A 13,368-nucleotide genomic window follows, 5' to 3' on the forward strand; every position below is an offset into this window, starting at 1 on the left:
GACTGCTGAGGATCCGGATCCCTTGCAGCCTGTCGCTACAGTTAACTCATCCCTTCAACCTCCATCCGCCACCCGGAGGCACGCGCCGTAGGGCTGCCAAAGTCCTGACGACCCACAGGACCTGGAAAAACCAATCTTATCGTCCCTAAGCGTAAAGACTTTAAGACTTGCTTTCATTATCAAAGACCACGGCCTTTCTTTAAAGGAAATATTAACCAAAAAGTAACCCAGAGTGACCAGTCCGAAGAAAAGTCATTTCAATTCTTGGCTCCATAAATGTCGAACATATTTGGCTCAATCTAGGGCTCAAGGCTTAAAATAGCCCTGGGAACAATATTCAGCATGTGGAGCAACATTTTGAACAAACGTTTCAAGTTCTGGGCACCCATAGCCAGCAGTTTTTAAATCAAGAAAAAAAAATTCTTTTTTTTTTCATAAAATTATTTTTATTAGGTCCTTTTCGGTACTGGGACCTGGTTAGGACCGAGTCGCCTTTGTAATTACATTTGACTTAATAATTACAGAGGATCTTGTGTGTAAATGTTAGTGGAAGGGGAGCCGATTACCCGCGGCCTACTCGGGGTTAGTAGGGAAGGGATTGATGTTAAAGACAAGGCGTGGGAAGGGAAGGGGGATTGTGTAGGGGTCTTGGTTGGCTCTGCTGGCCTTTGCGTTTGGTCCTCAGCCGCAACTCGGTGTCCAACTGCTGGGGCGTTCTTGCTTTGCTTCCGGTGCAACCAGAAACGACGGCTTTGTGTGAAGGCGAGTTATACTAACTGAAGGAAAACTAACTGAAGGAAAACTAACTGAAGGAAAACTAACTGAAGGAAAACTAACTGGAAGAAAAACTAAATAGATATATTGGAATCTAAGAGGAACTGATAGATCGGATAGAGAACATCAAGGTCTAGTTGAGATAACGCGTCTCGCATCGGAATTTCTGGTGGTCTTCCTCGGGCCCTGAGGGTATCTTTCAACTTAATTCTGTGAGCCTGGTGATCTGGACACGCCCATACGAGATGGTCGATGTCCTGATAACCCTGCCCACAGTCGCATAAGTTCGTATCACTCATGTTGATACGGTACAGATGAGCCTTGGACGAGTAATGGTTCGACATAAGGCGGGACATCGTTCTGATGAATCCACGCGTCAAGTCCATTCCCTTGAACCAGGCTTTTCTTTGCACCTTAGGTCGTATGGAATACATCCAACGTCCCTTGGTGTCGTCGTCCCATTGTTTTTGCCAATCCAGAAGCGCACGCTGCCTAGGAAAACCGTAGCATTCTTGTAGGCTAGTTGGCCTTTCAAAAATGTCTCCACTCTCAGCACCCTTCTTGGCGAGCAAGTCCGCCTTCTCATTACCCGGAATCGAGCAATGAGCGCGGACCCACACCACCGTGATTCTGAAGGACTGAGCCGCCAGGTTGTTTAAAGTCTTGCGTATTTCCGTGAGGAAAAACGTAGACTCCCTGGTCGGCTTCAGAGACCGGATAGCCTCAACAGAGCTAAAGCTATCGGTGAAGATGAAGTAGTGGTCAGGTGGCATGGTCTCGATGATTCGCAGTGCGCAGTAAACCGCGGCTAACTCTGCGACGTAAACCGAACTCGGGTCCTTCAGCTTAAAGAACAGCTGATGAGATTCATGATGAACACCGAAGCCCGTACAGCCGTCGAGCTTGGAGCCATCGGTGAAGAATCTGTTGTGTGGAGGAACATGGCTGTACTTTGATGCGAAGATCGTCGGTACAACTCCCCGCAGAAGATGGTTTGGGATACCGCGAGTATCGGCTTTCATGGACGTGTCGAAGCCAATCAGGATGCTGCTGGTTAACGGAGGCGTGCGCTGTACCGTTGTGCTCGGGCTCCACTCCCACGATGACATAAAGTCATAATATAGAAGCATGCGCCGAGACTCAACGTGAAGGTTCAGCAACGTTTCAAAGTTGTCAATTACCAGTTTATTCCTGTAATCACACCGGATCAGGAACCGGTAAGACAGTTCGTAGTAACGAGTTCGCAGAGGCAATACTCCCGCCAAGACCTCGAGGGTCATGTTGTGAGTTGAGTGCATGCATCCCAAGACAATGCGAAGACTTCGGTACTGTATCCGCTGGAGAACCAACAAGCGTGATTTCGCAGCTGATTGGAAGCAGAAACCCATATTGCCATATTCCAGCACCGAGAGTATCGTTGTCTTGTACAGTCGAAGCAGGTCAGAAGGATGAGCACCCCACCGGTTGCCAGAGACACTGCGCAGAAAATTAGTTCTTTGCAGGCACTTTTGCTTCAGGTAGTTAATGTGCTTCCCCCATGTTCCCTTCTGATCAAAGATGGTACCCATGTACATGAAGTGGTCCGACTGCTCGATAGTCTTTCCCGAGAGAGAAAGATTGAGCTGCGGCGGTTCATGCTTCCCCGTAAAAACGACCAGTTCCGTCTTCGCCGGAGAGAATTCAATACCCTTTCCAACTGCCCAATGGGCCAAGTTGTTCAGGGTATCTTGCAAGGGTTCTAGAAGATCGACTTCCTTCTTGGCAGCGATTGAAACCACTGCGTCATCTGCGTACTGTATAAGGGTGCAGTCTCTGGTCAAGCAATCATCGATGTCGCTGATGTAGAAGTTATACGCAAGTCGACGTGATATACACCGATCTCAAGGCCGCATTTGACCGCATCGACCACAACGTCCTGCTGCGTAAGCTTTCTCGCCTCGGCTTGTCTGTACAACTGGTAAACTGGCTACGGTCTTACTTGGTGGGTCGTTCGCTTCGGGTTCGTCTAGGGACGAGTGTTTCAGCTGTTTTTGTGAACAATTCGGGAGTACCACAAGGAAGCAATTTGGGACCGCTTCTATTTATCCTGTTTTTCAACGACGTGCTGTTTTTGCTAGGACCTGGTTGCGCCCTTGTGTACGCTGATGACCTAAAGCTATTCCTGCCGATCAAAACAACAGATGATTGCTGTCGATTACAAGCTCTTCTGGACATGTTCGTCTCCTGGTGTCGGCGCAACAAGCTCGTCGTAAACATTTCCAAGTGCTTGGTCATGTCATTCACACGTAGCAAACGGATGATCCCGTTTGACTACAGCATCGATGGAGTCGTCCTGCAAAAGGTTGACCAAGTGAGAGATCTTGGAGTTTTGATGGATCCTAAGCTGACATTTGACCTCCAACGAGTTTCGGTGATTTCCAAGGCCAATCGGCAGCTTGGATTCATTTCCAAAATTTCGAAGGATTTTCGAGATCCGTACTGCTTGAAATCACTGTACTGCTCCCTCGTTCGGCCCATCCTAGAGTACGCTGCCATTGTGTGGTTGCCCTACCAGCTAACGTGGATTTTGCGAATCGAACGTGTGCAGAAACGGTTCATCCGGAGGGCCCTGAGAAGCTTGCCCTGGAGGGATCCAGTTAATTTGCCTCCGTATCCAGCTCGATGTCGGCTGCTGAACATCCAACCCCTTCAGTCCAGGCGTACAACGCAGCAGGCAACTTTTGTTGCTAAGTTGTTGAACGGTGAAGTTGACTCTCCGAATCTGCTCTCTCTTATCAACTTCCGCACACCGCAAAGAACGCTTCGTGACTCAACGCTACTAGCCCGCAGATTCCACCGTACAGCCTATGGTTTCAACGAACCAGTTTCCAGCATGATCCGAGCCTTCACAGCAGTAGAAGATTTGTTTGAATTTGGTGAATCGTCTGTCCGTTTTCGTGATAAAATCAACCGTACTCAAACTTTTATTCATTAAGACAAACATTGTCAGATGAAAATAAATAAACAATTAAACAATACATGGATGGACTAAGGCGTGAGCCTTGTGCCAAACCCATGTAACTTATCCGGGTGATTGCCAGATCACCTTGCACAAAGTGCATGTGTTTTTCTGACAACAGGTTGATGAGGAAGTTGCACATCGTCGGATTGAGACCGCTCCGCCGCAGCTTTACTCCCAACACATCGATGGAGACTGAATCGAATGCACCCTTGATGTCTAGAAAGACAGAAGCCATTTGCTGTTTCTTACCACGGGCTATGTCGATACCTGTGGCCAGCAAGGCTAGACAGTCGCTTGTTCCCTTGCCTCTCCGGAAGCCATACTGCGTGTCAGACAGCAAGTGCTCTCGTTCCATCCATGGTTCGAGGCGGTCGAGGATCATCTTCTCCAGCAACTTGCGTAGACACGACAGCAAGCTGATTGGACGATACGAGTTGTGGTCGGATGCCGGCTTACCGGGCTTTTGAATGGCAACCACCCGGACCTGTCGCCATTCGTGTGGAATTATGTTCTGCTCCACGAACGTGTTGAACAGATTCAACAGACGCTGCTTGGCGACGTCCGGAAGATTCTTCAGCAAGCTGAACTTGATCTTGTCCGGACCAGGAGCAGTGTTGTTGCCCGTCAATAGAGCTATGGAGAGCTCTACCATCGAGAAGGGAGGATTAGCATCGCTCCCATCAACAACGTCGAATGATGGTTGTGTCGGCACCGAGTCCGGGCACACCTTCTTGGCGAAATCCAATATCCACTTGTCCGATTTTTCCACACTCTCGTTCGGAACGGAACCTCTACGCATGGCCCTCGCAACGCGCCACAAAGTGCTAAAAAAAAAAAAAAAAAAAGGAATGAAAAAATCAGCTTTCGCCGGCAGTTATCACAACCTAATGTGGTCTTCTCAAAGCAATTCCAATATTAGACTTTATTTTGAAATTTTAACATCATTATGCCAAATGACCATTATGCCAAATGGTCATTATGCCAAATGACCGTTATGCCAAACGTCCATTATGCCAAACGGCATTATGCCAAACGGCGTTATGCCAAACGGCATTATGCCAAATGGCATTATGCCAAATGGGATACACCCGTCAGCGAGAACTGTCATTTGGTTGCTGTCAAACTCATTCGAGCAGTAGACAGCTCACATCGCGCGATTTTTCTACATCGCGCTCACATCGCGATTGAATCGTGACAAATCGCGCCAAATCGTGGTAATCGAGGCAAATCGTGCTCATCGACCGTCATCGAAGCTGAATCTTGAGCTCATCTCGGGAGTTACATCCCCCTCGAGAATACCTGACATTTTTTAATTTTGTCACATTTTTGTTCGGAGAGGATACACTGTGCGCCGTAAAACGGCAGTAAAGTGCCCCGTTTTCAAGGTATAGGCACCGAAAATTCAACAAGCTTTTGAAACTAAGTGAAAATTAATAGCAAAATTTGTGTAGTGAAATGGTAGAGAGCAGGATTGGTGCGCTGGAAGTGGGGACGCGAAGTCGTGATTATTCAGGTTAATTTTTTTGTGTGCTTTTGTGTCGCTGTTCGTATGGGGTGAGTGATTGTGGTAATCGAATAATAGCATCATTGGTGCGCTGGAAGTGGGGACGCGAAGTCGTGATTAATCAGGTTATTTTTTTTGTGTGCTTTTGTGTCGCTGTTCGTATGGGGTGAGTGATTGTGGTAATCGAATAATAGCATCATTGGTGCGCTGGAAGTGGGGACGCGAAGTCGTGATTATTCAGGTTAATTTTTTTGTGTCGCTGTTATATAATGATTGAAAGACGCACTGACATTTTGGATCGTCAAGTTAATAGTGGAGCAAAATAACTGTGTGTGAGTGATTTTGTGTGCTAACCAGAAAGACTTTCCCATAGCATCGTTGCTCGGAAGGCTCGCCGACGGGTCTGTTATGAAAGTCCTCCCCATAGCGTCGTAGCTCGGGAGGCATCGAAAAGCCAATACCTTATCTTACTAACCCAAAAAAATATTAATCACGTGATGCTTGAAGGAGATGCTGTGGATTCAACGGTCTCAAGCGGTATCAACAAGTATATAGCGAAAAACTATGTGCTTGATGAGTCTGCAACTTCAACTATCGGACTAACATTCCTCCCTTTCGTTGAACTGCAGGCTTCTTGGGAGGACGCCGGTATTGACTAATAAAGTAGGGATCTTCAGAGGTTAAACAGTGAACGGATGGTTGGCTCCCACTGATCATTTTTGATTCATTGTTTAACTTCAGCTGATCTGTCAATAACGGAGTAGCAGCTCATTGGCAGTCAACCATGCTCAATGGTAGAGAGCAGTGAAATCGACCACTCACTTGAAATTTAATGTTCTCACAGTGCCGGTTTATCAAATCAACAAATCCAACGCGCAGGTAAAAAAATACCATAATGTGAAGAGGGAATTTATTTGCAAACATGCAAACAAACAGAATTATGTTCAATTGAAAACTTTTTCAACAATCTTTCACTTATTGAAAAATATTACTATAACTTGTAGAACTATCTGACTCTCCAAATATTTATTGTGTTTTCGTTCGCCACAGCTTCCAGTACTGTAAATGTGTATTGTTTAAGTTACGGAATCTGCCAAAAACGCTAGCAATGATAACAGTTTCTTCCAAAACTAGCAGAACAATTTTCTGGTTTATTTTGATACGCGCTACCGCCGGAAAAAAAAACCAGACGTCAGCGAAACAAAACGCTGATTCAGTGCCAGAATCCGCTGGACCAGCAAAAAAACCCACTTGACCAGCGCATTGTCTCCCGAAACGAGCAGAAGAATCTCATGGTTGATTTTGGAATCTGGAACCTTTTCATGAACCAGCAAAACTAATCGCTGATTCTAGCGAAACCGATCCCCCAAGCAGCGAAAATTTTCACTAAACCAGTAAATGTTTTGAATCAAATTTGACTGACTTCCAACAGGCGAAAAAATTTAGCGATTCCTGTTAATTTTTCTGCAGGCTGAGAAATTAGCGACTTTTTTCGCTAGTTTTAGCGGATATCACGTTTTGGCGATGGATCCCCTTTCCGTGAAGTTAAAGAAACAGGAAAATTTAAGTTTTCTATTTCTCAGCAACTAATGGTCCGATTTTCAATGTTTTAAAATGAAACAATCGTGAAATTTTCGATCTATTCGAAAACAATATATTGAAAATTTTTGAATCTAGACTAACATGTTAAAAAGGCCAAATATTCAAACACCCTTTTGAAATGTTAATCTTGACTAAACCATTTTTAAAATATATTTTTTTAAATCTAAAATCTGTAAACATTTCTTGAAAACGGGGCACTTCATCAAAAAATCTGTTATATCTGATAGATATAACAGATTTTTTGTCACATGTATAAAAAAGCATAATAGTTGTTTTAGAACATCTAACAAAATGTGTCTACAGAAATGCTGTTATGGTTGAGAAATCACAGTTTTCCTTTAGGACGTGCATATTACCGTCTCAACCCCTACGTCCAATCAAGCTCATATTTGGGTTTTTGGCTTAGTACGCCCACTGGAACAAGTCTTTGAATGCTTGCCCAAGGATAATTTTTGTTACACTCTAGTGTACATGCAGGATGACTATTTTCTACATAATTTTGTTTACATTGCCGACTCTAAATATGAATTATAGCAATGATTACCTCGGCTTCTCCGCTTATTTTATAATTATCACAATCATTAAGAATGCTGTTTTCTTCAGAAGTATCAGTATCATTTAGCGCACGTAATTGAATCATTATTATTGTTAATCGGTAAACTCAGTCAACAAAATATTGAAGCTCGTGCCGCTTCCCGCTTATCGACAAATTAAAAGTGAGAGTGTGTGCATGCAACATGGTGTTAAACTATTCGAAGTGCCATGGTAAACTTCACAGCAACATCACAGAAAGTTTAATTCCATGTTTCAGATCTGACAGCTCCCCTGTTTGAAAAATGTCGCACGTCGTACGAGATTGATTTTACCGTTCCGTTATCGATTGGTCGAAAGGACGACAAATACTCGACATGCATGACATCGTTATTTGCATCGATTTTCTGACAGATTGACGTTTCGGCGGCGTCGGTGAAAATACTTTGACAGTTTGCATCAAGCAAAAACTTGTTCAAAATGGATTCAACAAAACATGAAGACAACACCCAAAGGAAAAATATATCTCAAAATCTGCAACAGTGGATTTGCTGTGCGATCTGCCACAGAGTAACCGAGAGTGCCCAGTCCGAAGAAATGACATTGATTTTTTTTGGCTCCATAAGGTTTGCTGGTAGCAGGCGTGCGATGTACCTGCGATGTACCACCAAGTTGAACCAAAAATCAAGAGGCAGTGCGAACTCTGTCTTACTCTGTGGATCTGCAGTTCTTACCAACACATACAATGCTGGCCCGTCCCCGAGCAACACACCAAAGAGAAGAATATGTTGGTATTGGTGCTCTTTAACTCACATTTCATCAAGCGTCCATGGCGCGGTGGTAGCGTGTCGGATCAATAACCAAGAAGTTGGTGGTTCCGCCATGCATCACAATCATGCGACCGCCGTTTGGGTGTATGGTTGAAAATGTGCATAAAAAGGAAGCGAAACGACGGACTTGGACAGATTAATTAACGGTGTGTTTGCAACCCCGGGACAGCATGCCCAACTCTCAACGGAGAACCATTTGAAATCATTTGATAGCAATCATTGTGGTGTGTGAAATTGTGGTTCTTACGGTGGAATCCCAAGTTAAACATCGGCAATTGCCGTTTAAACGCAATTGCATTTGATACCAAACTTGCCCCCAAAAATGCCAACCTCCATCCTCTAAGTCTAAGAAATCTGTCCAGCAGAAGTGATGGTTCCCTTTTTCCGACCTTGGTTACACTGCAATTCTCGCCGCAATTTCACATCATTGAACATAAAATTAATCGTGCAAAATATCGAAATTGGATTTAATCTGCGACCGACAGCCGTTCCGTTTTTCCTCAGCTGGTTGGTTTACGTGAGGGATGAGCGAGCCAGAGATATATTGTTTTGGTTTTCATCTTTCTTTCTCTTTCACATCTCAACTGTGTTGCCAGTTTAATGGGAAAAAATAGGCAGTGTTGCTGGTAGCAGCATTAAATGAGCTGCATTTCAGCATATGCTAGAGCAGTTGCTTTAGAGCTGATTTGCTCTAAGATCAGCTTTTTTAATGCAGATTAGCTGTGGAATGCTGGTTTACAGCCTATTAATGATTTCTTTTAGTGCAGGATGGTTACATGGGTAGTTACTTTCTATTTCTAGTGAATATTCATTGGGAACCGTTCTTTGCCCCGTTTATTACGATACAGTACAGCGTATACCGGGCCACCCGTGGAAATATGGTATAAGCCGGGCATTGGCGACGACGTTTTAAATATTCTTTAGAAATTTCGTTATACATACAAAACGATTCCACAATATTTTTCTAATGGAAATGTTTTTTTTTAATTAATGGCTGCAAAACAATTGATAGAGACTGTATCATGCATTAAAAACCCATATTTCACAAAAAAAAGTATTAACTTTTTTTACCTTAAACTCAATTTCTCAAAATCCATATTTTTTAATTTTCGAGATTTTTTTATATGTTTTAGTTAACAAAAACCCGCAACATTTGAGCCTTAGAGAAGCATGGTCAAAAATTTTGCCGCCGCATTTATGAAAAAAATGTGTTTATACATTAATTTTTTTTAACTTATTTTTTTTTATGTAAAAGTGAATCTTTACAGTTTTTTTTAAATAAAGTGCTCCGTTTTCAAGAAATTGGCACCGAAAATTTGATTTAAGCGAAATGTTTGCAATTTTTCGATTTTTAAAACTAGTGATCATAAGAGATAACTTTTGAAATATGTTTTTTGAAAAAATCAGGAAATTTGAAATTGTTCAAGAGACATTGAAGATTAGACCTCTGGTTGCTGAGATACAGCGGCCTAAAGATAAAAAAAACAGACAAATTGAAGTTTCCTATGTTTCAGCAACTAATGGTGCGATTTTAAATGTTTTAAAATGAAACAATCGTGAAATTTCCCGATCTTTTCGGAAACAATATTTTGAAAATTTTAAAATCTAGACTAACGTTAAAAAGGCCAAACATTCAATATTACACCCTTTTAAAATGAATCTTCACTAAAACATTTTTAATTGTTTTTTTTATCGAAAATCTGCAATTATTTATCTGAAATCAAATCGCTGAAATCAAAATATCGTTAGCTATATCTTGAAAACGGGGCACCTTTTCAAAAAATCTGTTATATCTCTGGAGCAACATTTGAAAAAAGGAGGTTCGACATTGCTCTTACCCAGTCACGACGTTCTAGCAGGATTCTAGCAGAGTTCTTACAGAGCTGGATATTCTTATAGAATTCTAGCAGAAATGATCTACCGTTCTAGCAGGATTCTGACAGAACCAGCTCTGCTAGAATATTTCGTGACTGGGTACGGCCTTTCGTCCTATTTAAGGTGAAATTTGAAAAGATCAGAAAAATGACCGAAAAGGCTGCCGTCTTTTGACCTTAATTTCAATCAATGATTACCCACTGAGAATTTTGGCTCGAGCCTCGACTCGATTCAGGCTCGATCTCGAGCCAGATCGACTCGAGGCTTGAGCCAAAATTCTCAGTAGGTACAAACATAACCTTAGCCTCGACTGCCTGAGAACAACCTTGGCAAGAATAATGGTTTTTTAAGCACTATTTTCCACCTACCTTTACCAAATGAAAACTCCAGGACCATATGTTCACCAATGATAGAATGCAGAATATTTTATTAAGATTACTCACTTAAAAACGTTGGAAAGTCCTGAAATATTGGGCCAGTACAAATTTTCAATCGCTGGCTTCTTCTTCCCGAAAAAACTTGTAGTCTTCTTCACAAAAATTGGGCTCTTCACTATTTCACTGAAAACTCCGATAACCTCTCACTTAATGCACTTCACACCACTAAGCAAGTCCTATTTTGGCGAAAACTTGCAGGAACAGTACTTTTGGATACTTAAAAAACTTTATTTTCCTCGTAATTTGCCGAAACTTCCGAAACCCGAGCCTCCGAATCGAGCAAATTTTCGTTTTCTTCTTCTTCTCTGTTCTTGCACAGCAAGCTGAAAATCATCATTTCTTAACAAATAAAACCTACCCAAGTAACCAAACAGCACTAAAACAAGTCAGTGTTCAGCACTACAAGCGCTTTACCAGCTGCGGATTATTTCTAACAAGTTTAGACATCTGCACTAAAAGCGCTTTTACAGCTGATTTGCGATCGGTTTTGGACTTTATATTTCTGATTTCCAGCTAGCCTCTACTGTTGTTGATCCAACCCTGCACAAAACGTCAAAAAAAATTGAGAGAAGCAAAAATGTGGCTCTCTCTATTTCCCCTCCCCCTCTTCTGATCTATTTTTGGTTTGTTTACTACCACGTTACCGACTCAGCTGTCCGTGTGGGGAAGAGCCGATTTTTTTGCGTGAAAGGTAGATGTTGGAGATGTGATGCCTTGATGCTTGAGTTTGCCGCCGATGTGTTGAATTTTCTGCGCCTTTATCCATTCGCCCAATTTGAAGTTGGCTTACCGCAGCTGTTTTTAAACCTACCAATGCTTGTACTTTGCATGATACCTAAAATAACTCTGTGATATAGGCTCCGTCAGACTCTGCTGGGGCAGGTTCCTTCATTATGACCAGTACCCCAGTACCCACGGCGAATTCTGAAGATTCTTTAGGCACCGAAGAGGCCCGAAAAATGACAACCTTTAGGCCAACCTACATTTTTCAAAAGAAGCGATTCTCTTTCATAATAATCGCAACTTGATCGCAACATTAGTCCTCATTTTGTTTATTCAGCTCTTACGAAACATTTCGATAAGGACTGAAAAAAACGACAGCACCTGCTAAAGCATGAAATCACGGTGAATCTCAGCCACCAACTGACAGCGGAAATTTTCTCCGCAGGTTTGTGATGGTTGTTCTAGTTGAAGGGATGAGCGAGTAAGAAATGTGTTAATTTTCGTTTGCTTCATTCTCTCTCTTTCACACCTCTACTGTGTTGCCAGTTAAAGGGAAAAAAATCCAGCAGTGTTGCTAGGAGCAGCATTAATTCAGCTGAATTTCAGCAAAGCCTAAAGCAATTGTTTTAGAGCTGATTTGTTTTGATCTTAGCTGTTTTATGACTAACTAGCTGGTGAATGCTGATGAACTGCTAATTTATGATTTATATTAATGCTGGATGGTTACTTGGGTAGTCAACTGCTTTAATTTCCTTTGTACGAGCCATTTCCAAACTTTCTTTGATCACGGCATAAAGGGTTGCCAGCAGCATTCAGCTTTTAAATGTACAATAATACGAAAATTATTGAATTTGTTCTGTTGAAATCCACTGAAAAGCAGCAGAATTTGATTATTTAATAAAACATAGAATATACCGAGTAAAAAATTCACTTGGAGCAAAAATTTCAACAAAATTCAGAACAATCTAATTTGATATAATTTTGTTCGCCCTTGACCTGGCATCACTGCTTATTTCAGCCAATCAGGAGTCGTGATCTTTCTGACAAGTTGTTGTTTTTGCTTTGTTTGTTGATTTTGTTGAAGTGGTTCTGGCGGAGCGAATTTTTCTGGGTTCTTTCCCGGAACACAAAATCGGCAAGATACCGGATCTGGCCAATCGGTGGTGGAGTTTTGGCCGAAGTCGGTGGTAGCCTCGGGGAAGCAGACCCAAGTAACCATCCAGCACTAAAAGAAATCATAAATTAGTTGGTAAACAGCATTCACCAGCTAGTCAGTCATAAAACAGCTAAGGTTTTTGCAAATCAGCTCTAAGTCGACTTCTCTGAGAACAGCTGGAATAGAGCTGATTTACAGCGGTCACTAGAAACACTGTTATTATTTTTTCTAAAAATCTGGCATCACGTCTGCCATTTTGAGTGAGAGTGAGAGAGAGTGAGCGGGAAGGAAAACAAAACAATAAAAAGCTCTCGCTCACTCGTAGTGAAATCAACATGGAAATATCAGAACTGGGAAAATCTGGACGCCTTTTCTTTACTGTTTTAGTAAGTATTACACAAGATAATTAGTTTTGCATAATTGATAAATAAACACATATTTCCAGGAATCAACAGCTGTATAATGGACTTCCAATGGACGGCGAGGAAACACCGCCCGTTGAAAACAGAATCTGGCATTGGCAGGTACGACGATCCACAAATTCTACGCTGAATTGTTCGGATTTGGAGGAAACTTCGTGGTGCCCCAGATGCAGGTATGCAGGAAGCAGGCGAAAGCAAGTTCCGTGTTTTAAGTTTGTGATAATTTAACTATGCGATGCGAGGTGCGACGTTGGAATATTATCAATAAAAAATGGTTTTAAGCCTAAATCCAATTGAGTTTTGTTTTTCTCTAAAAGAAATATATTTACTTTTGTATCCGAAGGGCGGACATTTTTACAAAGGTTTGGTTTCGAGTGTTTTGCTAGAGGATGAAACGGCAATTGAAGCTGTGATATCACACTAGTTAAACATTTCCCAAACAGGCGTGACAACACGGGCGCAGGAACCATCAACAATAATCGAAGACCACCACTGGTATCTGGCATCACATCC

General features: G+C 42.3%; 1 long non-coding RNA gene across 1 annotated transcript; it reads left to right on the top strand.

Annotated features, from left to right (window-relative positions):
- The first annotated feature begins 12,203 nt into the window (after nt 1-12,203).
- On the top strand, nt 12,204-13,143 carry LOC120431452 (uncharacterized). Its single transcript, XR_005607886.2, has 2 exons — nt 12,204-12,819; nt 12,879-13,143. It is a non-coding gene; the product is annotated as an uncharacterized LOC120431452 (long non-coding RNA).
- The last annotated feature ends 225 nt before the right edge of the window (nt 13,144-13,368 follow it).

Source organism: Culex pipiens, chromosome 1 (assembly GCF_016801865.2).
Source record: "Culex pipiens pallens isolate TS chromosome 1, TS_CPP_V2, whole genome shotgun sequence".
NCBI lineage: Eukaryota > Metazoa > Arthropoda > Insecta > Diptera > Culicidae > Culex > Culex pipiens.